Raw genomic sequence first — 26132 nt, 5'->3', positions numbered from 1 at the left:
TCAAAAACTTGTGTTGTAACCATGAAACAATGACAACCATTCCACTCCGTGAAGATGGAATGACGGCGAGAGCTGACGACAGTCAAAGCTCTCAAACGAAAATCGAAGTTCCTTCGCTGCCATTTCATCTTGACAGAGTAGAATGGTTGTCTTTTTTTTTGCGTTGCGAGTCTGGTGTCGTTGCTCGTTGGGAGATGCCCGGACTCGCAATTGTCGTTTTCGTTCCGCAACCCGGGAAATGTTCTTTGTCGGTGGTGGTTTCGCACCCATGCCGTTTACATTTTTTTGCTGTTCCATCCGGTGCCTCTCGTACTCATGTTGTTCATCGGGGGTACAAACTATACGAGTCTGCCCCATCAATAAGCGAGCTGTCTTTAGCGCCGATACCTCTCCTGCTTATATGCTGCGATAACCTTTACGTCACGCTATTGTTCACGGCGAGCGTTCTAATCTGACGCGCATTTTGACATCTGCGCCACCGCAGTGAGTCCGTATGGGTGTGTCAGAATTCTCTAAGTCCGTCTCTGTTGCCGGACGTCGAAGGAACTACGGAAGGTTAGTCACATACAGCTTTCGCTGTAAAAGTAGGTTGTGGAAAGAAAACGTTCTACTGCAACAAATACTTATTTTGTGCTACAGAGTTCTTTGTTTCGCCTTTTCACTGAATAAATTCTGTTCCTAAATTTGCTCTCAGCTGCAGGTGTTGGCTTTAGTTTCTCGTGTGAAAAACATATAACATGTATTCTAGATATGGTTTGAGTGTTATAATCCGCTCAAACGGATAAATAATTTCTTTCCCTTCCCAATTCAGCTAGTGCCATTCAAGAAAAAAGAAAAAAAAATTATGTTACATTATGGAAGCCGTGCAGAAGAAATAAGGCAGATCAGTAGCTTGCTTAGATGGGCAGTAGACAAAATACCACTATGCTTTTTAGTCCCAATTTTACACGTGTATATTAATATATTTTGTGCATTGAACTGGTAGTGAGAAATCTGAGCACAAGTTTGGGAAATGTGAATATATCAATTCTGTTCAAAACTTTGAATCATTGCTTTTCACGACTCATTGTCTTAGTTGTCGCTTCAATGTATAATCGGTATAAAAAGATACGCAGCCCGCGGCTCTGGGCGCCTGCTTTGAGGGTGCACCAACTTACGCCAATCTTCAGCCTCACTCGCATGCGGCTAAGACACACGCTTGATAAATTTCAAGCGTGGTCCTCAGCTGCTTAGCGGCTGATGATAAGTGCATAGGAGGGCGCTGCCATTATGCATCGTTTGCTGTGTCGCCGTAGTTCTAAGGCACGGCAGTGGCAGACGGCTTCAGGCCACGGCTGGCATGTTCGCACGGTTTCTACAATGTGAGCGTAGTAACGCTTTCGCCTTGAACGAGAATGGAACATCAGTAGGTCGTTGACAAGGGCGTTGACACCGACAAAGTGGTGACTCTTTGCTTGCTTCACGTATGCACCAATGTCTTGCCATGGCGTCTTTCGTTGAGAGCATGGGTGCACGTGCGCTGTTCGTTCAATTGCCGTGCACGGAGGCCCGGCACACATGGGTGTGCGGCGCAAGTCAACATTAAGCGTGAAGCCAAATCGGACATTGCCAGGCAGGTGTTTCGTGCGCATAGCCGAAAGGCCGAACGCGCGCCTGCCGGAACCGGTACGTGTATACAAGATATTTGAGCTGGCGCGGGGAGAAAGGGAAGTGCCTCAATCACGAATCCTCTTTCCAACTTGCCGTCAGCATAAGCGTCAGCTCCGAAACAGCCGAACGCCGCACTTGGAATATGTCAAGCGCGTGAATTGGCCGCACTAGAGTGAGGGCGAAGATTGGCGGTGAACTCGGTGCACCCAAAAAACAGGCGCCCAATGGAGACAGCAGCACCCCGGTGGGACCCCGCATCCACTCCTGCGCTCGAAGCCGTGGTCAGGGTATTTTTGATCTCAATTGTACATGTTCAAGAAGTAAAGCTCTGTAGCTTTTCTCGAATACTGCACAGATGCATACTCAGTGCCATTGCGTTTTGTTCTCCAGCAACAGAGTTGACCCCATGGGGAACTTTACTCTGACACTGCCACTAGTCATCGTGCTTTTTATATGCAGTGTTAAAGTTATCATGACATGTAAGTGACCTGTTTTCTAACATTATAATGGTAATAGTGCTTTGAGGATTTTGTATAACATTTATAGGAGTACTGAATATTCTGATGAATAAAACGCAGGTTTCCAATGTGTGCACAGTACTTTATTATGACTCTATTTCTTGAGATCATTACAGAATAGATCTCAGTCAATTAGCAAAGATGCACAATAAGGTTGTCAATTTTCAGTTTAAAATATTGTAGGAAGCTCATTATATATATATGTGTAATCGGTAGCACCATTTACCTTAGAGTCACAAGTATGTAAGAAAAATCTAGTACCTGATATACTTTATAGCTTATCACCGAAGTAGAAGTGTTTACAGGAATTACCTTATTGTGCCAAGCTGACACACACACACATATATATAGGGTGTCCCACTTCACTTGAGCCAAGATTTTAAATATGAATTGAGCGTCGGATGTGAATTGAACCAAACGCATATTGTTCGCACTGGCCAATAGTAAATCAGGCATTTTTTTTTATTTTTCCCATAACTCCATCACTATTTAAGTTTAATTACCCAAACGTTTTAACTATTGGATGATCACCCAAAGTATGACACGCCGATTTGTAGAGCACCTTCAGAAACAACCGATCGAGTTGTTGCCTGCACAATACGTATCCCGTAGTCCTTTTTCCGGAATGCAAAGATATCCCGCGAAATATTAAAAAAATACGTGACGGAGCATCTACGCAGTGGCATCGTGCTGCTGTGAAGCGTGCGTTCGGTGAACAAGGTCGTCTGCATCGTGACTAGCGACGGCGAAGAAGCAGAGCGCTCTATGTCTCATCGGAAGCACTCGGTCACCAACATCCCATAGCAGCCGTTGGCGCCTTCATCCCATGGGAGCCGTTGGCCCCAGCTGCCTACAACCATCATAACACGTAAGGACTGCCTCTTTACCGTCGCCAATCACGGTGCAGCCATTCTTGTTCACCAAAGGCGCGCGTGAGAGCAGCATGATACTACTGCGCAAGTGCTCCGTCCCGTGGCTTTTTTCGTATTTCGCGAGCTTTCTGCGTAACCCGGAAAAAAAACGATTACTTTAGACGTATCGTACAGGAAACAACTCAATCGATGGTTTCTGAATGTGCTCTACAAATCTGCGCATCATACTTGGAGTCCTCAGTCAATAATCAAAAAAGTTGAGTAAATAAACTTAATTAGTGAGTTAACGACAAAACAAAAAAAATTGCGTGCGTTACAATAGGCCAGTGCGAACAGTATACGTTTGGTTTAATTCGCATCTGATGCTCCTTTCATTTTAAAAATCTTGACTCAAGTTACTTGGAATGCCATGTATGCTTGTCAAATTTTTCAACCTATTTAGGTGCCTAATGCAGCCCGTAGACCTCTCTCAGCGATCTCTATTTACCTCTGTCTTGCACTAGCTGTTTCTATATCTTTCCTTCAAAGTTCCTAGTTTCATCACACCAGCCTAGTCTTCACTATTGTAGACGGCTCTTCCCTCGTCTCGGCACCCATTCGGTAGCTTCTTAGAAGACCGGGTATCTGCTCCACGTCATTATTATCCTGCCAAGATCATTTTTTTAGTTTAACGTTAATTAGAATTCAGGCTGCCCTGCCTTGCTCTGGTATTCGCGCTGTCTTCCTTCTTTTATTGCTACGCCTAACATTTCTTGTTCACTCGATGTTGCGCCCTCCTTAACTTGTACTGAAGGTTTCCACAGTTCCACATACTGCACTAAGTTGGGCTTTTCGCAACCCATGCCAACCATTTGATTTATATTTCCCTGTTAGGGCTTTTCCAGGTCCACTTTATAAATATCGCGTGAAGCAGACGACTTTCATTTATTCAATTGAATTCCTTGCAGCGTGATCTACCAATCGCTCTTCACTCTTCCATTCCTAGAGTCTACGCCGTAGCAACATAAAGCAACGCGCTATCACCCTTTATTATCTTGGCCAATTTCCAGAACGGCGCACTATAAAAATGTAAACTGGTCCTGAATATATTGCAGTCTGAGAATTTGGGCCAATCCCGAACACAGTGGACTCAAAAAAGTATACCATTTCTGCACTTCTACTGCCGTCCGCCGACGAGTGACGTGGTGGAAGGCGTTGCTCAGTGACTTCACCAATTTATGACCTCAAACTCGCTCAGCAAGTGTTTCTCTTTCTTTTTTATTACGCTTAGACAAAGTTTAAACGCCTTCGACGATTCATTGTATTCGGCCAAAATAAAGCGAGAACTTCCGGAGATGCTAAAGATGGTGAAATACGTAAACTGGGGGGGGGGGGCTATCTAGAAAGCGCTTTACCGTCTTAAACGCTAGCTGCCAGATGCCAGCGAAAAGTATCAGAACTGGTGTACTGTCGCGTTGATATGCGTTGGGAAGCAATCCGCAAATATAAAAGCGCTAGCTTGCAGGAGCGAAGAAAGTGGCCCAGGATAATGAGTGCAGCAGTGTGTTGCAACACTAGGGGATCGAAACATTCGTGTGTGCGGGTTTCGTTGCCAGTAAATAGAGAAATGTACCGAGAAAGATGTCTGCTTGCCACTGCTTGACTGAATGTGTCTTGTTAGAGCCAAACTATGCCTCCTAATTATCAGCGCTAAGTATGTAGGGTATTTACGTGAGAAGTGATCATATGAAGTCACTTTTGTGGTACACTGCACAGACAGCCATATATGTGCTTTGAGATTACCTAATATAACGCACTTTTACTCCAGACGTGATAGATGTGTGCTTACCCAAGAAATGCGATGTCATTTCTGTTCATGCGCAGTATATTTTACCAATGTAACTCATGCGTAGAAAATGTGCTTCATAAAAACTTTTTACTTCTTGAAACTCAAAATTCGTGCCACCTCGTAAAAAATTAACCGAATAAATACTTATTTTTTCTCCAAATACATTTCGAACGAAGCAACGGTAAGGTTACCTCTGCCTACTTTTCGATCACTAAAAACTATGCATTTTTGAAACATATTTGCCAACGATTCGTCTTGATTCAGCCTGTCCAGATAAAGAAGAACCAAGTTTCTGCCAGAGTAATGCTTACGTCCCTCAAGTATATTGCCCTGGCGTCGAGCAACAAGACAAGTGGGAGTGTAAGAAGAGGAGTTATGGAAGGTGTGTGTGCAGTCAGCCTTTCCACAGAAGGAAAGATGGAAAATGCGTACTCGAGAGCGAATGTGGTAAGCAAGCATTTCAGAGGGTCTCAATAATTAGGGTGGTTAAACATCTTCAGTTATTGATTGCAAACTTCGATCGCATTATGAAGAATATAGATAGAGAAAGGTAAAACAAATGACAGTAGGCTAACTGGGTAAAGCTTTCCGAAAGTTTTCAAAACACTTAAACTTGTATTGGCCAGAGGCCTTTGAAATGTATAATTGCGTGATTTGCTGGTGTACGACGTTCGCATGTTTGCCCCTCAAAAAGAATCCATACCTTACTGGTGTAGTTCTCACAAAAAAAAATCGGTGAAGTGGATCTTGCGGACAGCTACATGTCATATGACAAACCAAAGATCTGTACAGAGAAGGTGACTATTAGGGTCCTTGCCTAATTTCTGGGCTTAGCGGTCAGAGAACTCCTGAATCGTATACAGGAATATTTACAAACTTATGGACGTCACTGCATAATATACGCTCCACCAATTCGAGTTTCAGAACAAAATTGAGTAAAGGGTAATTCACGCACACGTCAAGGAAATTCCACAAGTCGAAAATTTTGTAGAACTCGAAGTTTAGCTTGCCGAGTCTATTGCAGCCCCTAAGCGTACCAAACTCAGTTCAATACCACTAAAGGAGGTCCAATCTGACATGCATGGACAATTTCCCGAGTACGTGGCCTTAAAGTCTAAGATGACATGCCCCAACTAAGGTTGCAGCGGAAAAGTTCACGTTAGATACATTAAATGTGGTCTGTTTGTTTTCCTTGTGAACAGAATCTGCTTTCATGATTTTCACTCAGCTTAGGACTGATGTACTGAAATGGGTACCGGCATTTGCTCCTCCCAAATTAGTTTTTGTTTTTCCGTCTTCAGAGAATTCTTTCGTGTCGCTAAAATGCTTACAATAAAGAGTTTGAATGAGTTTACCTTGTCTGCCTTTTTCTCAGCTCTGAATAGGATCACCTAGTCACTCGCTCTCCGTATGCAAAAGTAAATGTACAACCAGTTGGCGTTGGGGCAGAGCAAATATTGAAGTGTTCCTTTAAGTAAGTTGTAACTTAAAATTACTAAACCGTCATTTTCGAGCTGTCTAGAGGGGCCGTTTGAAAAGCTTAAAAAAATTCCCGATTGCTAAGGGTAGACAAACAGATACAACAGCTTTATCTCTGGTGCGTGCATTTGTGATGTTCATGCGCACAAGAAAAATCAATAGCGTACAGAAATTTGGTCTCTAAATACTTGTTTTTCTCCTATTTCTACGCGTTAGAAAAGCAGCGCGGTAGCTCTCCATTTCCTTCGTTATCCAGGATGCGCAGACCGTATTTAAAGAGTTTACTGAATTGGTGCTTCGCACGAAGTATTTTTACTGATACGTCCAAAGCCTTATACCGCAGATATCCGCAATGCTTCCATAAATGCTACAATTTTTGCCTAACATTGAGTTCACAGTTAGCAAAAATGGGATTAATATTGTGGCTGACGTGAATAAAGCCTAATGGCTCTGGCCTAATTATGAGCTCCCTATGTAATTATTTACATTCATTATTCACCTACATTAAACTAATCAAGTTACAAGAACTACAATGCCATAACTGGGGGAAGTAGATGAAGAGTCTTTTTCAAATATTTGATTTGCCTCGTTCTTAAAAAAGTTACTTGGTCCCAAGGCAATCACTTGGAACACCCCTAAATTTCCCAAGAGGAAGTTTTCTTTGCAATTAAGACAACATCAGCATCGTTTGATGATCTATTGCCCTTTGTGTCTTCCGAAAAATACCACATCTCATCACTGGCTGAGTTACTGTGGGATTCAACATTCTGCAAACGTTTTAAATCCCTACACCATTAATTAAGTTTGAACAAAAATTCTGCAGGAGACTATTTGTGCAAACATACTACTGTTTTCACGCCAGCATAACCAACCGGAATGCTTAAACCAGTAAACACATAGGATTGCGAGCACGTTAGTGTTTTATGCGGAAATTTGTGCAAAATCAGTAGTAATTAAATTTTACAACAGAAGATTAATTTTTTTATTTATAAAGGCTCTTTTTCTATGGTATGCAGGATTTCTATTAAAATGTTCTGAACCTATAGGACGTAGAATTTTACTACAGGAGTTTCTGCGCTAGGCGGGCATATTTTCCTACGTTAGCATTACTCCGTGTAATGCACTAAACTGTCACGAGCGTACATTTCGCTTTCAGGGAGGTATCGTTGAGTTCGCGATATGAATACTAACTTTCCTTATAAAATGGTGCCAGTATTTCTAGGTGATCGTGTTCCTTATGGCAAATAAACTAAAATGGTTTCTAATCTTCTTGTTCAGTGATTTCGCGCAGATTTACACAGGCCTATATACAAGGTGTCAGTTTGGTGTTACCTTACAATGTTGCCCCAGCTGAAAAACCTGCAGGCACTTTTAAAGTGACATTAAAATTAAAAACATCGCAAATAGGTACACACATGAAGTCAAATCTAGCTTCACATGTACAAGTCCGGGTGTGATTTACACGCTTGAATGTTCCTTCTGTAAGAAACAATATATCGGTGAAACGGGACAATCAATGAACGTCAGATTAAGCGCACATCGCGCGTACGCCACTAAAAAGCTTCCCAAAGCCGTCGCCAAGCATTTCGAAAAACCAGGTCACAACATTCATGAACTTAAACTCTACATCTCACAGTCAAATTTCTGTTCTGAACGAGAAAGAAAATACAGAGAATCATACCTTGTCCAAACGTTGAAGACATTGCAACCAATATCGTAAACGTTTCAAAGCTGGCTTTAGAATCTATTCGCTATGCTAAATTGCAAGCTATAGGCAACAACACTTAGTTTGCTTTCTTAGCGTCTTTTTTCTTTCTCCTTCTTGTTTTCGTTTTTCCGCTTTTAGTAATTCATTTACTCCATTTCAGTATTTTTTTTTCACGAGCGCCAGTTTTTACCGCTATTTCTATTATCTCTCTCAGACACACGATAGCACACGACCACCAGCGAAACCGATAATAGAGGGCGGCTGTGCTTGTCGCTGACACACCGGCTGACACAAGAGGTTGACAAGTGATTGACGGAGGCCGTGTCCCTGGCTTTGTGCACATCACTCCTTTATTCTCCATTCGACACCCTAGCCTCTAACACACCTTCGCTCATTGCCGCACCCACCCTCCTTACGCCCTATCCGCTTTAGAAAAACCCTACCTATATATACGGTGGCGAAGAAAGCATATGTCGCCATGAAAAAAAGTCCACTTGTCCAAACATTGACTCCTGCTTTCACCGTGTTCTCGTTTTGCTTATCTGCTTTCAAATGTCAATCAAAATTTGCCTTTAAGATGTTTCTCATCTTATGGAGAGTTTGTATATGCTGTATTGTCATGCAAAGCAAAACTCCGTTGTAGCAGGACAGATTACAACTTTATGATCATAACACCGTGTCCTGTAGACCGTAAGGGCTGCAATATGAAGAATATTTTGTTGTCAATCTTTGCCATTTACTGTAGCTAGTACCATGTTCCACTACTCACAGTGATAATGTACCTATACAATAACGTATCCGATGAACATGCAGAAGAGTACGCATTTGGACTGATTGGTTCACCACTACGCGCAGAAAACGACACGACGAAGAGGACACAGAACACAGCAGTGAGCTCTGTGCCCTTCTCTTCGTTCTCTCGCTTAGCGCTGTTTCTTACTCGTACTGATGAACATGTTCTTATTTTGAAGATGATTTGATACAGGCAAATTTAATAGCACCATTATATTGCAAAAATTAAAATATAATTATTGTTAGATTCAATTTAGGTTCAGGTACTCCTCATGCACAAGCTAAGTAGAAGAAAGCGCTTGAGCAAATAAACTGCCTAGGCTTGCCTTTGTCCTGCCATGCTGGCTCAATTAGCTCACAGAAAGTTGCCGTGCCAACTGACCCAATACACAACCTAGGTGAAAAATATAGAGAATATGCAATTCTCCTCTACAGTACTTTTATTTTGTCACACTATTTTGGCTCGCTGGTTAACAACAAAATAAATTATGTAAATAATGAATGACCTTATACGTTCTTCGAGAACAAACTGTATTGTAACTATTCGATATAGCACTTTTCATCTCGAAAAGCGCTGGAGAAAGTAAGCTGTCTAGTCGTGCCTTTGTCCTGCCAGGCTGGCTCAGTTAGCTCACTCAATGATGCAGTGCCAACTGACCCAATACGCAACCTAGATGAAGGGTTTGTCCACTTGTAATCTTCCTCAGAGCACTTTTATTTTTTTCACATTATATTCGTTCATTGGTTTACACAAAAAGCATTTATGCAAGTAACAAATGTCCTTATACGTTATTCGAACGCCATCTGTATTGTACCTATTCAAGTAACTATTCAATATAGCGCTTTTTATTGGAAGTGAGAAGGCCCCTTCAAAGGAAAACACGGAGAAGGTGGGAGAAGATGCAAATTAAATACGGGGAAGGTGGGAGATGGAAATTGAAAAAGACAAGTCCAATTCTCGAAACACAGGCTCCCGCTTTTACCTTGTTCTCGTTTAGACCCCTTCAAAAATTCATTCACTGCTCATACCTCTCTGTATCTTTATTATGTGCAGTCTATCCACACTTTTATGAAACAATTATTATATGATATCCGTGGACTCTATGTTATTTGTTATGGATAATATATAGGGTAAAGCTGTTAGGCTCTGCTTCATTTTTTGGTGCACTACTTTCAAACACCTTTTGTTACGATGACTTTTGTGGATACTTGAGAAAGCTTACTCTTAATCGTAAACAACCTGTCGTCTGATCTTGAATAACCATGACTCAATATTATGTTCATCCTAACTTCAGTTTCTTTTTCTTCATAATACTATACCCGAGCGCGAAGATTGATGGCGGCATACTATCTCGGTGTAATAATTCTCCTTGGCCGCCCATTATGTCATGTTCTAGCTCGAAACTATTTTTTTCTTACCCGCCTCTCCGGCGTACTCCCAGCTGCTGCGGATACAGGTGCTGTTACTAGTGCCTTACGAAAACTGTGAAGTACGATAGTGAAAATTCTTGATGGAAAAGCATCAAATGGCCCAATTAGGGAAAAATGCGGCGTCTCTAGCAGCAAAACGGCTCGCTAAATTCCTATTGGTTGCGACGCAACGTCACTTGCGCCCTTAGACTTAACAGAGCGGGTGAAAGGGTACGTCTGTTGCCGCACTGCCGTGCCAATTCTTGCGTGAGGGGAGAGGGCGTCGCCGTGACTTGACGTCACCCTGGCTCTCCCTGACACTAAAGCCCCTTGATAATTTGAAAGTAGCGACACTCTCCTCCTCAGGCGCTTTCCTCCTCGATTCTCCTCACCCGCCGGCTGCGCACGGCACGCTATTCCTCCTGGGCTCCCGCGGATGGGCCGCAGGATTCTATGGAGGCGTGTTCTTTTGGGCCAGTTGCGCGCCCCACTGGGGTTCAAAATTATGAGAAATGGTAATAACAGCATCGATAACGCTGAAGGCAACGTTTATGAGGAGGTTGTTTTTTTCTTAAAGCCGTATGAACGGCGTATACCGATGTAAAGGGAGCTTTGGGGCGAGTGCTATGCTCCAGACAATTTTTCTGCCACGTGATCAGATGCTTTACTTCGTGCGTCTGATCTAGTATTGCTTGTTACACATCCTTTTGTGCGTGGTTTATTAAGCGAAAGCCTTAGACCTCTGTTTCAAGGTCCCGTTGTGAGCTACAGAAAATATCACGCGACCGAAGAAAGGCGGGAACCGAACCAAAGCATGTGCAGCCGCGCATAGGAGATGATTAATCATTAGCAAAGTAATGATGATTAGTGATTGGATTAAGATGAATTCGGGTGTATTAAGGAGCGTTAAGGTGGATTAAAGTTCATGAAAGTGGATTAAGGTGCATACAGGAGGACAAGGTTGGATTAAGGTCGATAAAGGTGGATTAGGGTGGATGAAGGTGCGCTGAGGTGCATTAAGGACGATTATTGTGGATTAGGGTGGATTAAAGTGCATGAAGGAGGATGAGGGTGGATTAAGAAGGATTAAGGTGCATTAAGGATTATGGTGGGCTAAACTGAATTCAAGTGAATGAAGGAGGGAAAGGGTGGATTAGGGAGGATTAGGGTGGACTAACGTAAATGAATGTGGATTAAGGTGAATTGAGGACGATTATATTGGATTAGGGTGGATTAAAGTGAATGAGGAAGCAGTAGGGTTGATTAAGGAGGATTAAAGTGCAATAAAGATGGTTATAGCAGATTAAGGTCGATGAAGGTTGATTAGGGTGCATTAAGGAGGACTCTCGTGGATTATGGTGGAATAAAGTGAATGAAGGAGGATTAACGTAGATGAATGTGGATTCGGTGGATTAATGTGCATTAGGAGGATTGTGGTAGTCTAATCAGTCTTAATACTCACTGAACCCTAATTCACCTTAGTCCACCTTAATCCACCTAATGCTCCTTCATCCACCTTAATCCAGCTTAGTACTCCCAATCCACCTTAATACAACCTAATCAACGTACATCGCCCCTAATGCACCTTAACCTACCATATACGGTCTTAATTCTCCTTTATCAATCCGCATCCATCATAATCCGCCTTAATCCTCCATCCACCTTAATCCTTATTCATACACCTTAATCCAACGTTATCCTGCCTAATAGTCCCAATCTACCTTAATACACCCTAATCCACCTTAATCTACACTAATCCAACCTAATCGGTCTTAATCCCCCTTTATCAACCCTAATTCACCTTAATCCATATAATGGACCTTAATCTTACTTTATCCACCATAATCCTCCCTAATCCTAGTTCATGCACCCTATTCCACCCTAATCGGTCCTAATACCCTTTCATCAACCCTTCACCGTAATCCACCATAATCCGCCTTAATCCTCCTCCACCCACCTTAATCTTTATTCATGCATCTTAATCCTTCTTAACGCACTCTAATCCACCTTAATCTTCTTTAATACACTCTAATCACATTAATCCTCTCTAATCCACCTTATGTCAATCACTAATGATTCATTCATTGGGTAATATTTCCCAATTAATGAATCATTAGTAAGAATGATATCATTCTCTTACACAGGGGTGCACATGATTTGGGTCACCTCTGGCCTTCCTTGGGTCACGTGATACTTACAGTTTACAACGCGACCTAGAAATATATAGATCTAACGGCTTTCGGCTTAAAACTAAAAAAAAACAACTAAATGTTGACTAGCTAACGTTTATCACCTGCAATATACGGGTATATTTGCCACTAATTTTTTCAGGGCGCAAAGCAGAATCTATAATGCTGCACTTCCGACTGAATAACAACAGTTAGCAACGTGCGAGGGTAATATTAAGCATACTGAGGACAACCGCAACAAAAGCGCTGGTGAGCAGGCCGGAAGAAAGAAAAAAAAAAGCAGCATTACGGGATGCTTTGCTACGAGCTCTAAGAAAGACGCCTCAGCTCGCGAACAACGCTGTTCTTTGTCGGAATAAAGTTCATTCGGCCAATGTCACGCAGCCACTGCTTCCTGCGCAAGCGGTCACGGTTTCCTTGTGGTATCATAAAAACCGCATAGCCATCTTGAGGCTTCTTGCTGCAGTTATATGCGCAACAGCCCGGCATAGCGCTAGCACAGAGAGCAGGAAACACGGCGTACAACGTTCGCTACGCCGAGCTAAAGCGTCGAGCCAGCAGTGCTCAGGAGGAAAGTGGCGCGAACAAAAAGAAAAACACAAGCAAAACCCAAGATAGGCGTGTTCCCAAGGGCAACGGCAGGGAGACCAATCGGCGTGCAGAAAAAACGGGGGCAAAACTGGTTACCGCGGGGGGAACGCACAAGGGGCGAGGAGGAGGCGAGGAGGTCGCGCGGCGGCGGCAGAGCTCAAAGAGTGTCGCGACTTTCAAATTATCAAGGGACTTTACCTGACACAAGCATCGGTGACTCCTACCAAGAAACTAATCTATAAAAATTGGCTTGCCATCCCCGACCTGGCAACGCGGTAGTGCAGCGAATCAGTAGAAAACCACTGCTGAAAGTCCTGATGGGGGTATGCAATGCTCCATGTCTTAGGTTCAATGGTATTAATGTGAATTTAGAGTAAAGAGACTAATGGAAGTAACGGTAATTTTGACAACACGCCGCCGCTCCTAGCAGGGCGGCAGCAACATTGAAATCAGTTGCTAGGCTGGGTGTCTGATATAGGAAATGCTAGGGATGTCACCCTACACGTCGCAAGCTGACTTTGCCGAGACAGATTACGCAATAGTATTATTTGCATGGAAACGTTTGCTAGGAGCGCTACGTGCTTCAGATTCTTATCAGCAGTGCCGCATGATCAATTATGTGATTCGGATGCTTGTTGTGAGCTTGTTCTTTATTGAACGTATGCTGTTCTGTCTGTTGCATGAGTCATTCTAAAGAGTTTATGTACTGTTTGCTTCATTTGCTGAGTGTTTGTAGCCTCCAGGAAGCTACAGCGCACCCAAAAACAGGCTTAGGTGCACTCAGTGAACGGGTAAGCAAATTAGAGGACGTCGATGCCAAGAGAGAACCCACGCCCGCTCCTTCGCAGGTCGCAGCACGACGTCATGTACTAGCACCACCGACGGAGGGCGCGAATCTCAGGGCCGTTCAAGCCTCCTCTCAGCCTAGCCATGGATAGTGCGGACGAGAACTTTAGTATTTGGCAATGGAACAGCGGAGGGTTTCCCAACAGGAAGCCGCTTCTTGAGCAATATTTAAGAACCCTCACAGTTAAGTCCCAAATCCTCGCTATTCAGGAATTTGCAACTAGTACCCCTATCAAACTCGCAGGTTATCTGGTAGTGTTCTCACATTCAGGAAGTAGGGGAGCGGCTACCCTTGTAAACAAAAGGTACAATTGCCTCTCTCGTGACCTCGGAGCAGTTGGTGATGGCAAATCCTCATGAACCCCCCCAGAAAGGGCCTCAGAAGAAACAGCCTCTTTATCCCCAACGTATAATGCAGCCCCTGCTACCACAGGGCGAGGGCGAACTCTCTTCTCAAGAGGGCCGTCAGCCTGGCTGGTGAGCACCCCCTTGTCGTCGTCGGGGATAGCAACACCCAACATGACTGTAGGGGTACACCCATGACACGCTCAAGGGACGCGAGCTGTGGCAGACTGCGATGGAACTGGACTTGACCCTTATCACCGATAACAATTTCCCCAATAGGAGAGGCAACTCCACATGCCGGGACACTACCCCAGACCTCTATTTTGTCAAGAACGTAGGGGAGGCCAAGTGGGTCAACACGGCTCTAGACCTCGGAAGTTACCACTACGTCATCGTAGTCTCCCTCGCGATTGCCCGCTATAAGACGAGGAAATTCAAGCTGATCGACTGGGACGTTTTCCGCAAGATCAGAGCCGAGCGCGCGCCGATGGCGGAGACAGATTTTGAAGGTTGGTGCAAAGGGATCAGGGATGACGCCGCGGCGGCAACCAAGGAGGTCGTCACTGAGCTCGACGTTGACAAGATGGATAGCAGATTGGCGCACCTGCTGGAAGCCAAGCAAGCCCTCCTCACGAGATGGAAGGGGCAGAAGCATAACAGGCGGCTCCGCAAGAAGGTTTCGGAAGTTAACAGGCAGATCGAACATCACTGCAAGAACCTGTGTAAGCAACAATGGGATGAGCTCTGCGAATCCGTCGAGGGTCAGCTCAGATCAGGCAAGAGCTGGGGTCTGCTCAAACACCTTCTCGATGAGGGCAGCACCAGATCCAGCCAGAGACGATCCCTCGCGCGAGCCATCCACCTCGCTACGGACTCTACCCCGGAAGTGTCGATTGTCGACAGGCTCATAGACAAGTACCTGCCGGTCGCGGATAGCTCTACCCCTACCCAGTTCCCGGACTACGCGGGGTGTGCGGTGCCGGAGTTGGACCAGGACTTTACCGCGGCCGAGATCCGAGATGTCTACTTCTCACTCAACGTCAAATCTGCCCCTGGTCCAGATGGCGTCACTAACAGGATGCTGAGGAATCTCGATGATGAGTCGATCGACTTCCTCACTGAAAGAAATAATGAAGTCTGGCGCAGTGGACAGGTCCCCACACAGTGGAAGGCGGCCTGCACGGTACTCATCCCCAAACCCGGTAAAGCACCAGGAATAGAGAATCTAAGACCAATTTCCCTGACGTCCTGCGTTAGTAAGGTTGCAGAGCATGCCCTGCTCAACCGGCTCAAGGTGCACATCGAGGCCAATGACATGTACACCCACAATATGATTGGTTTCAGAGCCGGCCTTTGGACACAGGACGCACGAAGCTGATAAAGCATCAGATCATAGATTGGAGCACGGGAGATACCAGAGCCCAACTTTGGATTAGACCTGCAAAAGGCATTCGACAATATCTCACACGAAATCATTCTCCAGTCTATTGCCGGCCTCGGGCTCGGGAAGAGGGCCTATGATTTCGTCTGATCCTTCCTTAGCCAGAGAATTGCCAAGCTCAAGATCGAAGGATACCTGTCGCAAGAGATCACGCTCGGTACACTCAGCACGCCTCAGGGCTCACTCATCTCGCCAACAATATTTAACATCGCAATGATCGGGCTTTCTAAGGATCTCGCGAAGATTCAAGGAATCGACCATACCATCTACACAGACGACATCACCATCTGGTGTGTCCGCGGGAGCGACGGCTAGGTTGAAGCTGCCATGCTGAGCGCCATCGATTAGACCAAGCGCTTCCTGCGCCCCTCTGGGCTCAGATGTTCTCTCATAAAGTCTGAGCAACTTCTCTACAAGAAAAGATCCAGAGACGGTGACCATCTTGATTGGAAATCGGCGTCCGAAAGCGAAATACGGCCTTTCACTGGTGACGGGTCTCCGGTACCCAGAGTGGACTCGCTCCGAATATTGGGGATGTATATTGAGTCTAACGGTGCCAATGGAACCGCACTTGGAAAGATCACCGCCAAGACGGAGATTGCCTTCGGCCTCATTCGGAGGATCGCCAACAGGCACCAGGGAATCAAGAAAGACAATCTCATCCGCATTATACATGCTTTTGTTCTCTGCCACCTTTCATACTAGGCGGCCATGCATAATTCGCATGTTGCAGAGAGGCACAAGCTCAATTCGCTCATCAGAAAAGTCTTTAAGCTTGCCGTGGGCTTACCTGCAAGCACCCACACCGAAATCCTGTTGAAGGGCGGAGTCCACAGCACGCTCGAAGAAATTATGGAGGCACAAGAGCACTCACAGCTGCTCAGGCTATCCGGCACCCCAACGGGCCGCAGAAACTCGACGAGGTGGGCCTCAATCCGGTCGACCAGTGTCCCGACGCCGTGCGGATTCACAGCGGCATCATGTCTCAGCTGCACATCGCGCCCCTTCCCAGCACTATGCACCCCGCAAACAACGTCGGCAGACGTCGAGCCAGGGGTACAGGTCTACTCGAGCATGTCCGCAATAACCACCTTGAGGCAAGTTTCGTGGATGCCGCGGCATATGTCCGCGCCATCCACGAATATATATCCACGTGACATGGCATATCGGCATTCGCCGTCTCCATTGCAGACTTTAATTCAAGGCGCACTTGCTGCGCTACGGTACGCACTTCGAGGACCGTGGTAGCCGAACAGGTTGCAAATCGCGCTGGCTGTGCTTGATGGTCGCAGAGAGGCAATATGTATTGATTCCAAGGCAGCCATTAAGGCCTACCAAACCAGTATGGTCTCCTCCCAGGCCCTCCGCATTCTACAAAGCGCCAAAAGTATCTCTCCGCAGTCTCTCATTTGGTTTCCAGCTCACTTGGGGTCGATTGAGGGTTCTCCTTCTAACCCTAACGAGGGCGCGCACGAGGCCGCGCGAGGAGTCACTGACCGCGCCGCCTCAGCAGTCCCCCTGCCCCACGGGGAACCTTTGCTCAGTTTTAATGAAATCACCACACACCACTATCTGTCAAGACGGGTCTTCCCCCTCCCACACCCCACCTTATGCAGGGCGCGAGCGGTTATCCTTCGACTTTTACAAGCCCGTGCGTACCCTAACCTCGCGGTTCTTCTTGCCATATACCCTGAAAGATATCCCAATTCGGACTGCCCGGCCTGTTGACTAAGGGCAACATTGGACCATGTGTTGTGGGAGGGCGAAGTCAGCGGCTCCTCCTTCAGCGAGGATAGGTGGGCTGCGCTCTCGGGCAGCCCCGAACTCAACGACCAAACCCTGGCCGTCCAGAGTACCCGTGATTGGGCAGTCAAGCTCGACTTGGCGGTCCCTACGCGGGACTAGCCGGGTGGCGCGGGGTCTCCCCTACGGCTTCTCTGGACCAAAATAAAGACCCTCTGTGATGTTGAGTGCCTCTTGGACATCACAGAGTGAGTGAGTGAGCGAGTGAAGTGAAGACACGGGCCTCAGTCTGTCACCAACCAAGTCCGAACTATAGTATAGGCCCGACCGACGGGGGTTAGGTGCGCTACGCCCTTAGGTCAAGTTCCCATAGCCCTTTATACGAGGGACGGACAACAAATCCACAGAGTGGATACCATCAGGGTCCTCGGACTCTTGCTGGAATCTCGTTGGGGCAACTCAAAGACTATAGCTCGCATTACCTCGAAGACGGAGAATGTGCTTCGGCTTATCCTCAGGATCTCGAAACGCAGAGGGGGTTTAAGCGAGAGCTATGTCCTCAGACTCTACCGCGCGATTCTGTTGAGCCACGTTAACTATGTAGCCTCTGCGTTGCGCTGGTCTAAACGGGATGATGCCAAAATCGACGCGCTCATGCGCAAAAGAATCAAGCGCGTGCTGGGTTTACCACTCTCCACCAGCACCGCGCGTCTCATCCAACTAGGCATGCACATCACCCTATCAGAGTGGATCGAGGCTCAACGGGTGGCCCATATAATACGACTCGCATCATCGCGAGCAGAGAGACGCATCGTCGAATCCATTGGATGCGATCACCAGGAAATCACGGAGCGCAACGTGACCCTATCACCCGTGGTCCGAGATTCGTTCAAGGTAGACCCCATGCCACGTAACGTCCACCCTCAATACAATGTAGAGCGCCGGGTAGCCAGGGCTCGTTCCCTGTTAAAAGCGGCTGCGGCCACTCCGAATGTCGCATGTTTTGTGTACACCGCCCAGGACGAGCGCTCTGATCACTATGCCGTAGTTTCGGGTGACTCCAACGGCACTCTCATTAACTCAGCATCCGTGCGGAAGGTTTCTGCAACAGTAGCCGAGCAGGTTGCTGTAGCTATAGCGCTGAAAGGCCCTCTACGTCCCAATATCTTTACAGACTCCAGGTCTGCAGCCCGAGCTTTTGCCTCCGGCTCGATCTCAAAGGAGGCGGCAGCCATCCTCGGCAGCGAGGGGGCTGCTGGTCTTCATAGCATCAAATGGTTCCCGTCCCATATGGGAATCAATGTGCCCTCTGACGTTGTCAGCGCCAATGGGTTGGACCGTGACTGTGCGCGAGGTCTTACACACCGCAGCGGTTCAGGTGGACTCACGGGCGGCAACTTAGGACTGTACAGGGATTCACTTGTCACCTTCCATGAAATCTTGGCACATTATCAACTCGCTTGATGGGCCTTTTCGCTACCACACCCTAAACTTAATAGACCACAATCGTCGGTATATCGCATGCTACAAACGGGGTTGTCCCCCTCCAGGGGCCGATTCAGTCACTTTGCGCCTAATGTAGAACCCCACTGTCCAGACTGTAGGGAGGCGTACTGTTCCTGATCCCATATGCTCTGGCAATGCCCTGCGTTAAGCAGGTCATCGCTAACCACACTAAGAGACTGGGAGGCGGCCCTTAAAAGCGGCGACCTCTCAGAGCAGCTACGGGCTGTCCAGAGGGTCTGCGAAAGGGAGGAGGACCACAACCTTTCTACCCCGACGTGGGTGCGGCCCGCGACGCCTACGGGGACTCCCCGAAAAGGGAGGTATCCTAACGCTGTTACTCAGGACCATTAGTAAAGTTCTTTGCCTGTCACTCACTCTTCTTTACGGCAGGGGTATGAGCCATTACATTTTTCCTTCTTTAAGGGGTATGAGCCATTTATGAGCAACAGCATTTAGCTTCTGCGTTACTCTGATATCAGTCGTTGTTCTCCTCTACTCTGAGCTGCCGCTGAGATCAATCCACTATTGTTTTCTGTCGACGTGACGTCACGCTAGCATCCAGGGGTCATAGCCCTTGGCAGCTCCGCTATCAAACAGAATAAACTCGAGAGGAAAAGCATTGGCGCTAGCAAGTTTCTAACCTACGACCCCACGCTTAGACGATGAGTGTCTTACCCAGTGGACTGAACCAGCGCCTCCTAGATAGCAGGCCTGTGGCTGGTGCACTCTGCTGCATGATATCATGCTAGTTGGACGAAAATTTTCATTGTCAAGCCCGGCATGACGAAAGTGGTGACATCCACTTTATATTCAAATCACCGTGGCTTGCTCACGAGCGTCCCCATTAGATTCTATTTCGATTGGGCAAGTTGCATAGCGTCACAGACTGAAGTGTACTGGCCTTCTGCTATATAGAAGGCGTCGGCCAAGCCTCTAAATGAGCTTGATTGCTTGCAAAGATCTCATAACTCGTAGGAGCGATCAGCGACGTTCAATGCAAAGTTAATGCTTTCGCATTCACAACTCCCAAGAAGTGATTTGGTGCCCTCGCCTTTTTTTTGTGTCCTCGTATCCGTAACTTTCAAAGTGATCACAGGGAGAGCCCGGCTGGGAAGCGTAAAGCTCGCGACGATTTTACTCACTGTTATGTTTCGGTCAAAGCGCGAGGGGAGCGCTCAAGTCTAACTGCATCACTCTGGAAATCTAGAACACGTATACGCAGATAGCTAGTATATGGTGCTGATTATTGTCGCCACGGCACTCGTACAGATACGGCTGAGTCAACATCGCAGTTATCTTACTATATGGGGCCAAAGGTCTGGACAGTCGAAATCCTTCCATCATACCAACAGATGATCAAACGGCCCACTCTGGCTGCAGCATGCTGGGAAGGTCTCAGGTCTTGTGTTTAGAAATCACCAGTGTTCGTAGAACATGTGGAACGAAACACTGCCGCCGTAGGCACTCTCGTGGTACTGCGCCTTCTTTTCGGGGCGTGCGTGTGTGTCCCACATAGTGGCACTTTTCTTAATGTCATTTTACACAGTGGCTGAGACTGGCAACAAATCGAACGGCGCAGATGCATATATTTTGGAGCACCGTTCTAGGATCCAATGCGCATCTATTTGGGCCAATGACACGCACAAGGCTTTTTAGCGACATTTTTGCCAGCGTAAGAGGCTCGATGGTATTGCGCGTAATGCTCAGTTTGTTAAATACGGTTAGTTTGGCCAATTAAGCGGACAATTAATACGGCGGTATCCGTCAAGGAGAGCCGCGCCATCAGGGAGCCATAGCGGTGTGTCCTACATGACATAGAGGCCTCGGCCGCTGACGTATAATTGCCGCTAATGGACTCCCAGTCCGTTTGTTCGTGAGCGTTTGCTTGCAAATGGCGATTGTAGTTTCTGGTTGCTGCTAATATTTCAAACCTTAAGCGAACATGGTAACGCGTGAAAGACAGTCTCCAGAACTTTCGTGTTAGCCTTGGTTTGCCTTGTGCTTGGGCAATGTGCAGACACTACAGCGCGCCATTTTCTGCTAACTGGCTTCCTGGAGCTGTCTCGTGCACTATCGCGCCCATCTGCGGGCTGCTGACTTAGGTGAGGCAAGCGGAAGCATCTTACCGAGCGGTCACTTGCAGAGACTATAGAACACTTGTGCCGTAGTGGACACTGCAGCAAGCGCCTTTGGCAGGCTGCCATGCCCTGAAGCAGACTTTGAAGAGTGGATCGAGCAGCTACCATCCGACCAAACGAAATAAGTGGCGCATCATAAGCTAAAGTATTCAGCGTAGTACTACTGGTTCGCCATGACGGCTGGAGTTCTATGGTAACGTCCGCAAGGATCGTCGGCATAACTGCTGGCTTTGGCAATTAAAAAAACCAAATGGGAAGGGTTGTTTGTGATTAAGCAGTTGATAGCGTAGTCTGTAGACACAAGATCCTGCACTAAACACAGCAGTGGGCGAGGACTTCAGCCTTAGCGTTATCGTAAGGTGTTTCGCTCGACAGAAGGAGGGGCGTGTGCATGGTTATGTCAACGCGAGGGCGGATGGCATACTGCAGAACCTGAATCTTGATATATTACATGATAATAAAGTTTTCATCTAGGACTGCCTCTAGACTTACGAACGAGCATTTAATATGGCGGAGCTCGAACTGGAAAAGCGGTGGGCACAACTATGGTTTTATTGAGGATGGCACCAAAGAGGAGGCAGTGCGGCGGCCATGCTTTCGTATGGTCTGGGGCGTTTGCAGCACAAATGCCTTAGACCCATTGAAAGTAGCGCACACGTCTTAGTCTCTGGCCGAGGGTGACACTGCCGTTTTTCGCTTGAAGGGCTCATCTGACCTGGTAACAAGAAAAGGTCAAGCTCATCGTAGGACTGAATACCGAGTTCCAAGCGGCTCTTTCCATGGAGTGATGGGAAGAAGGTGGACTGCGTCATGATGCTTGTGTTTTTGTTAACTGTCGCGGTAGCCGAACAAGTGGGCCTCCAACTGGGAGATCGAGAAAACTTGCTTGATCTTATAGAATTTAACAATTTATCATCATGATCCACAATTTTAACGCAGAAGAACGATAGGTCGGGACAATTAGCTTTTTTGACCGCGCTATAATTAAGATCCCTTGTGAATGTGTGCATTTGACGCTTTCTAATAATGATATATTTCTTCCTCCCAAGCGCCGCAATGCTTCTCTAATCTAGGTCTTCGTTGCGGTTACTGGCCGATTTCAATTTCTCGAGCCAACGATTAAAAGCTTCTTTTTTACTACCAACGATTTTTACAAATTGAAAGCAATACGTTTCGGACTATGCGTCACTTCCGCCATAGTTGAGACGATAACGGAGAATCCTCTTCACCGGCTCATTTCTAAAACTTGTCAGTGTTATTGACAATTTCGTGTATTCTTGCACTTAGTCTGGCTATTTCAAATGCGTGCTCCACTCTGGTGGCTTTGAATTCTTCGTAAAATGTAGCTGCGATAATACAATTCCATTGCTGAGCTTTCCTTTTTTTCACTGTAACGTGGCATCTAACGAGCGACAGGCGTGATATGCACAGTGCTCTGCTTTACGCACTGGCTACGCACAAATAAATTGTCCAACTCAACCGGCCGAACTTTGTACTCACGGCACTTCATGCAGAAAATTATATCCCCACAAGAACGTCCTTTCGTAAATTTCTAAATCAAACAAATTTGTTATCGGTGAAGGATAGACGGTGAGGTTGGCTGCACTTCACTAAGTATCTCAATCACCTGATGGACGTCTTTATTATGAGCCACTGAAGAGTATCCTTTCTTGAAGCTACCCTGCTCTCCAGGCTCTCAGACATATTATCTTGACAAGAATCTATAGGAAATTACCTTGCTAAGTAATTTGTTCAAAAGTGAAGCAAATCATTCGGCCTGACTCTTATTTTTTGCGATTATTACTTTAAAAGCACTTTATTTTAAAAGCACCGTAAACCAGTTTAACGTACCCGCCAAACTGGTTCAGCATTGCTGATCTGCCAAGAGGGAGCACAGAAAACACTAAGTTGTTTACTCAATCGGCAGATGCGTATTGCGTTTTAAGCGTGTTCAGGCGATTTATTGATTGTTAACACAATCGATATACTAGTTTTCACGAGTTCCTTTTTGTGAAGCAGACAGTGCGCTAAAAACATGGCGGCAGTGCTCTCTGAGGTGGAAGATCTCGTGTTAAGGAGGAAATCCGCGTTTTCGCTCAAGCGGCAAATGAATAAGGCATTTTAACTGCTTGTATACCCTGAAACGCAAAATACATCGATGCTGAGCAAGGAGAAGTAGCTGTATTTAAACTGAATTTTTCCAGTGCACATTGAAAAATTCAATACATGGTGGCAAATGAAAAAAAAAACTTATATTCATACGCTATTCATAACTGATGTATGAATTGCAGATATATAATGGCTTTATAAAATTAGGCCTTAGACAAATGTACGCAATCGCGTCATGTAAAAAAAACTGAAACATTTATTTTCTAAACTGAGACATGCAGACACTGTTCATTAAATGATGGCCTGTGACTGTAACAACCTTGCGGGCTATCTTGGGAATAGCTAGAATAAGGAGTTTTCACCTGCGTCAATGAAACACACTTAGGCTATTGCATTGTCTGTAAATTCAATTATATGTTTACTAAACGTCAACACAAGTTTTAAGTCAACTTACTCTTCTCTTATTTTCATGTTTCACATATAGAAGCTTCAGAATATTTTTTTATATTATGTGCTTGCGCTAATTTGTTCGCGTTCATATGTTGCTTTCTGGCATAATATGTCTTCTTTGTATTCTCTATTGCTTAAAGCCTTCGGCTGGCAAGAGAACTTTACAAAACAATGAAAGTAGAATATGTGACTTAGCTAGCTTTGTTAGAACTTAGTGATTCCTCAGAAAATGAGGCTGTGGCAACACTGTTCATGTGGGTTTAGTAGTCCTGTTTATAGTCAGGTGAAAACAGGAGAATGTTGCTTGTTATTCTCTAATCTGGATGTTTGGCTAAACGTCCGCCAATACCATTCACCCAAGAACTAATAATTATTGGTGCTGATAAGAGTAATCATGAACCTAGAACAACTCGATCATCGAGGATAGGATAGGAATAAACTTTATTTGTCCAGCGGTTGTTGATGTTGGCGCCCGGGGCTAGGCTGCCAGAGTTCCATCGCCCGAGGAAAATCTTTCGAGATCCTCGGCAACGGCCCTGGCCCGCTGGACGGCCCACTCCTGGTCTTCGGGTGCCTCGCTGAGGAGGGCGGCTTGCCATCTCTCAGCGAGGCGCCCCGCTTCAGAGGGTTCTTTCCCCACGGTGGCTTGCCAGCGTTAGGTAAGTTAAGGCAAAATAATCTGACCTAATGCAGGCAAGCGAAATGACCTGAGTAAAATTTTAGTTCAATCTTGATGCTTCCCATGTTCATTCCCTGTTTGCCGCTTCTGCTCTCGGTTTCCTCTAATAATTTGCCCTTTTCAAACTATGAGTGAAATATCTATTTGGTTAACAGGTATGCTTTCTACAGCAGATGGTAAAACGGAATCAACCCCGGAAAAGCCCATTGAAGTCGATAAACCCCCAGAAGAAACACCTGCGCACTACGCCAATGTTTTAAAGGTAAAGTAATTACCGGACCATTCCAGATTTCTGGCTATTAAACTGAGAGAAAATAGCGTCGTGCTAAGGTATTATGAGCGCCTCAAAAGAGGAATGGTAGAACAATCATCAAGCATTCACTAGCCATGACTACAAGCTAACCATGAAATCTTGCACGAGCTATGAATTGTGGCAGTAAGTACGGCATGCACCAATATGACCTACAATAATTATTTTCTTGCCCTGACTCAACAAAATCCGAATAACCTGTCCGCCTCGTTGTTGCAGACCGCAGTGGTTGTTCTCTTACCAAAATAAAAGCCTCTACACTACACAGGTTCCTTCTTTTAAATAGAGTCCCACTAATGTTGGAATAGAGCTGGCAGAAATTTCGAAGTTAATTAACAAGCGTGAGAGAGCTTACATAAGTAACTATAATGTTGATAGAATTGAACATGCTCTCAAGAACGGAGGAAGCCTAAAAGCAGTGAGGAAGAAACTAGGAATTGGCAAGAATCAGACGTATGCGTTAAGACACAAAGCCGGCAATATCATTACTAATGTGGAAGAGATAGTTCAAGTGTCTGAGGAGTCCTATAGAGATTTATACAGTACCAGTGGCACCCACGACGACAATGGAACAGAGAATAGTCTAGAGGAATTCGAAATCCCACAGGTAACGCCAGAAGAAGTAAAGAAAGCCTTGGGAGCTAGGTAAAGCGGGAAGGCAGCTGGGGGTGATCAGGTAACAGCAGATTTGTTGAATGATGGTGGGGAGATTGTTATAGAAAAACTACCCACCCTCTATACGCAATGCCTCATGACCTCAAGTGCACCGGGATCTTAGAAGAACGCTAACATAATCCTAATCCATAAGAATGGGGACGCCATAGACTTGAAAAATTATAGACCAATCAGCCTACTGTCAGTTGCCTAGAAACTATTTACTAAGGTAATTGCAAATAGAATCAGGAACACCTTAGACTTCTGTCAAGCAAAGGACCAGGCAGGATTCCGTAAAGGCTACTCAACAATAGACCATATTCACACTATCAATCAGGTGATAAAGGATTGTGGGGAATATAACCAACCCTTATATATAGCTTTCATTGATTACAAGAAAGCGTTTAATTCAGTCGAAACCTCAGCAGTCATGGATGCATTGCGGAATCAGGGTGTAGATGAGCCGTATGTAAAAATACCGAAAGATATCTATAACGGCTCCACAGCCGCCGTAGTCCCCCATAAAGAAAGCAACAAAATCCCAATAAAAAAGGCGTCCGGCAGGGAGATACGTTCTCTCCAATTCTATTCACAGCGTGTTTACAGGAGGTATTCAGAGACCTGGATTGGGAAGAATTGGGGATAAAAGTTAATGGAGAATTCCTTAGTAACTTGCGGATCGCTCATGATATTGCCTTGCTTAGTAACTCAGGGGACCAATTGCAATACATGCTCACTGAGCTGGAGAGACAAAGCAGAAGGGTGGGACTAAAAATTAATCTGCAGAAAACTAAAGTAACGTTTAACAGTATCGAAATAGAACAGCAGCTTACGATAGGTAGCGAGACACTGGAAGTGGTAAGGGAATACATCT

General features: G+C 45.8%; 1 long non-coding RNA gene across 1 annotated transcript; it reads left to right on the top strand.

Annotated features, from left to right (window-relative positions):
* Positions 1–2041: 2041 nt before the first annotated feature.
* On the top strand, positions 2042–24548 carry LOC142591034 (uncharacterized). Its single transcript, XR_012830310.1, has 3 exons — positions 2042–2129; positions 5133–5315; positions 24468–24548. It is a non-coding gene; the product is annotated as an uncharacterized LOC142591034 (long non-coding RNA).
* The last annotated feature ends 1584 nt before the right edge of the window (positions 24549–26132 follow it).

The sequence above is a fragment of the Dermacentor variabilis genome, chromosome 8 (assembly GCF_050947875.1).
Source record: "Dermacentor variabilis isolate Ectoservices chromosome 8, ASM5094787v1, whole genome shotgun sequence".
Lineage (NCBI taxonomy): Eukaryota > Metazoa > Arthropoda > Arachnida > Ixodida > Ixodidae > Dermacentor > Dermacentor variabilis.
This window is presented reverse-complemented; position numbering and strand designations above follow the sequence as displayed.